This window comes from Oryctolagus cuniculus, chromosome 8 (genome assembly GCF_964237555.1).
Source record: "Oryctolagus cuniculus chromosome 8, mOryCun1.1, whole genome shotgun sequence".
Lineage (NCBI taxonomy): Eukaryota > Metazoa > Chordata > Mammalia > Lagomorpha > Leporidae > Oryctolagus > Oryctolagus cuniculus.
The window spans coordinates 49,113,134-49,116,925 of NC_091439.1; the positions used below are offsets into that span (position 1 = coordinate 49,113,134).

The following is a 3,792-nucleotide window of genomic DNA, read 5'->3' on the forward strand; positions in this document are numbered from 1 at the left end:
AAAATGGAAACTTTAAAAATTTACATCTATAGAGAATAGAATCAGATTATAATGGTAACAAAAAAAAGAGATAATATTTGCAAATACTACATTTACAGATGTAGAATACTGTCCAAATTATTTGATGAATTCCTAAAACTAAAAAAAAAAAAAAAACTGATTTAAAAATAAGTGACAAAAATGATTTGAATGTACATTTCTTCAAAATAATATAGAAATTTCACATAAGTTTGTGAAAGGTAATCAACATCAGTAGTTATCTTCAAAATAAAAATACAATGAAGGTGAATTTTGACCTAGCAATTACAATTCATTTTAAGATATCTGCACTGCATTTCAGAGTGCCTTGCTTCAATATCTGATTTGCCTACCAACTCCAGTTTTTTGCCACTGCAGACACTCAGAGTTCATCACGTGATGGCCAAAATAATTGGGTGTCTGCCATTTACATGATAGACCGTCATTCAGTTCCTGGCTCTCAGCATTGGCCCCTGGGGGTCATGGCAGGTATTTGTAGAGTGGACAAAGATGGTGGAAGTGCTGTCTTTGTATGTATCTGTCTATCTCATTTTATCTTTCTGCCTCTCAAATAAAAATAATAATTTTTCAAAACTTTTCAATGAGAGGTCACCTCACATCTGTTAGAATGGATACTTTTTTTCTTTTTTCCGGAATGGATCACAAAACAAAAAATAACATGTGTCAGTTTGGATGTGGTTAATTTGGAACATTTGTTTACCTTGGTGTGAAGGAAATTTTCACAGCCACTCTAGACAATAAGTATGTGCTCCCTCAATAAACTAAAAATATTTTTGAGTTTTGAATGATAGCCATTGCATTTCCCTGATGGCTTGTGAGCATTTCCCTAAAGGCTACAGAGCATTTTTTCCTGTGTTTGTTGGCATTTGTATTTCATCCTTTGAAAAAGTTCCTGTTCATATCTTTGTCCATTTTTAACTGGATTTTTTGTGTTGTTCTGGTTGACTTTCTCCAGTTCCTTATGCATCCTAGATTGTAACCCTTTATCAGATGTACAGCTTGCAAATATTTGCTCTCATTCTCTCAGTTCCCTCTTCACTTTGTTGAGTTTTTCCTTTGCTGTGAAAAAGCTTCATAGCTCGATGTAATTCCATTCATCTATTTTTACTTTTATTATCTGGCTTCTAGTGTCTCTCCAAGAAGTCTTCACCAATTCCAATGTTTTGGAGAGTTACCCCAATGTTTTCCTCAATAGAAAAGTATCCTTATGCAATATTGGTAGAAATGTAAACTAGTACAACCAGTATGGAAGACAGTATGGAGATTCCTCAAAAGTTTGAAAGTAGTTCTATTATACGACCCAGTCATCCCACTCCTGAGAATTTAACAAAAGTAAATGAAATCAGCATATGAAAGTTATTGTACCCCCATGTTTATAGCAGCCCAATTCACAATAACTAAGATATGGAATCAGCACAGATGTCCAATACTTGATGACTAGAAAAAGAAAATGTGGACTATATAAAAGAAGGAATACTATTCAGCCATAACAAATGCTGAAATTTGGTCTTTTACAACGAAATGAGTGCAACTGGAAACCATTATGCTTAGTGAAATAAGCCACGTCTCTCAAAGACAAATAGCTCATGTTTTTTTTCTGATATGTGGTAGTTAATACAGAATATAAAATAGTACAAGAATTAAATCATCATCTTATGATGTGATTGATTATACCCATTTCCAATATTTCTGTGCAACAGTTGCCTTTCTACATTTTACTTCTTAAGCATTATTGAATAATTAAAAGAAAAAAGGAAATTTGGGGATTGAAGGAGGGAGGGAGGAAGGATGAGAATAAAGCATGTTTGTCTTTTTTTGTTGTTGTTGGAATAAATTTATTTCATCTGTCTGTAAACAAGGTGTTTTAATAGTTATGGCATTTTTTTAAATGCATATTAAATCAGATGAGTTAGACTGTATCCCAGATGTAACAAAGTGCAGGGAAAGAAATGGACAAATCAGCAACAAGATTTGTTTTTAAATCTGTACATTATCCACAAGGCCCAAACAATAGAAGCAAATACTAGAATGTCCCTAAAGTAGTGCCATTCGAAAGAAACCCTTAATAGGTCAGTTAAAATCCATCTCACAACAGCAACAGTTCATTTTAACAATAGTATGGCACGGAATACATATGGAAAAAATTCATCACAAGACAGCCAAGTCCACAATAATGCAACTTCATATAAAAACTCAAGCTGCAAATAAAAATTGGTCCTATGAAGAACAAACTGGACACACTCCAGATGGTTATGTTGGGATATCTAATGTCCATAATGGCAGCCTTTTACAATTTTACTAAAGAGTAGAAGCTGGTGTGCAAAGAAAAAGGAACAAACATCTGAGCTACTGCAGTGATGGAATGTCCCCGGGGATTCATCAGTCTAGTACGGTCATGGGAGGAAGTGCCTTTTGCTCTTGGTTTGTAGTTGCACTCTTTACACATCCTATAGACATTATGAAAAAAGGTTTGTCTCTACTCAAGTGCAACAACAATACGAAAAGCAAACTCCTGCAGCTCTCAATAGCTCGTCAACAAAAGGGGTATTAATTGGGTAAATTAACCAGGCACTGCATGAAAGAAGATGGACTCAAACCAAGTACCTCATGTGCGAAGGAGTGGGTAGGAAGAGAGGACTGAAGGAAAGATGCATGCACGTTTTTCTCCCAACCATGCGCTATGAAAGGAAGACTACGTGAGCCAAGTAAACGCTCAAAGTGCTGCAAAACACTCATCAAGTTAGATTGTACAACCGGCACCTTGCTTAATGTTAACTTATTTTAGTAATCAATATCCCATTAATTGCTAAGACAATGTAATGCCCAACTTGGCATGCCCCCTCCCCCCAATTTCAAGGTATCATGCAAATCATTATTGTGCTGCAATTATGTTGCCAGGTGAGGGCTGGTTACATACAGTGGTTAACATACAAGTGATCCATTGGGCAAACAGGAATATGACTTTAGAAAATAGGTAAAGAAAAGTTAGCTACCATCTAGAGTCTGGTAGCACTGTGACCATATTTGGGGTGGTGATGAAGACAGCTGCTAGGTAGATGGGGAGAGGCTGCTTACACATCAGACCTCCTCAGGTATAAAGCGAGTTCATATGCTTTCTTGTTAAGTGTGCCTCCGTGGACACCTTCCTTTCCCATGACTATAACCAATGCTCTGCCAGCTCTGCCCACAGCAACGTTGTACGTTGGCTCCCCACCTTGACTCTTTGTCCGGATGTCCATTGTGCAGTCCCCATCGACATATAGACTATCTCTGATCACTGAGCACTTCTTTGCGCCAAGAGTCAAGCCGTTGGTAAAGAAACCTTCTCGGTCTTTTCCTACAATCATATCTATTTCTCCTGGCGTAATGCTCTGGAAGACGCCCCCAGCCGTGGCTGCCCAGACGTATTTGGCGTCGCAGTAGCCGACAATGGCGGCCTCCTGGCAGCAGCCATCGCACATCAGGTTATCCACGTAGCTCTGCCACCCGGCCATCTTCGAGCCCTTCGCACTGCAGCGGGGACGGCGAGCAGCCATGTTTGTCTTTTTAGAACTGTATCTATGAAGTACATAAAATATTTTTCTATATATTCATATAATCATAAAAATTAAAGATATTATCAATAAATGTTTCAGAAATTCCACTTCTGAATGTACAAGGATCTTCATAAGATTCATCCACATGTGTATTATGAAAAGTCTATGTGCAGATTTCAAGAAATATTTCCATGAAAATAACTTTAGCTTTTAATTT

At 37.2% G+C, this 3,792-nt stretch overlaps 1 pseudogene; it reads right to left on the bottom strand.

Moving 5' to 3' along the window:
• Positions 1–1,849: 1,849 nt before the first annotated feature.
• On the bottom strand, positions 1,850–3,567 carry LOC138843383 (profilin-2 pseudogene; annotated as a pseudogene).
• Positions 3,568–3,792: the final 225 nt, after the last annotated feature.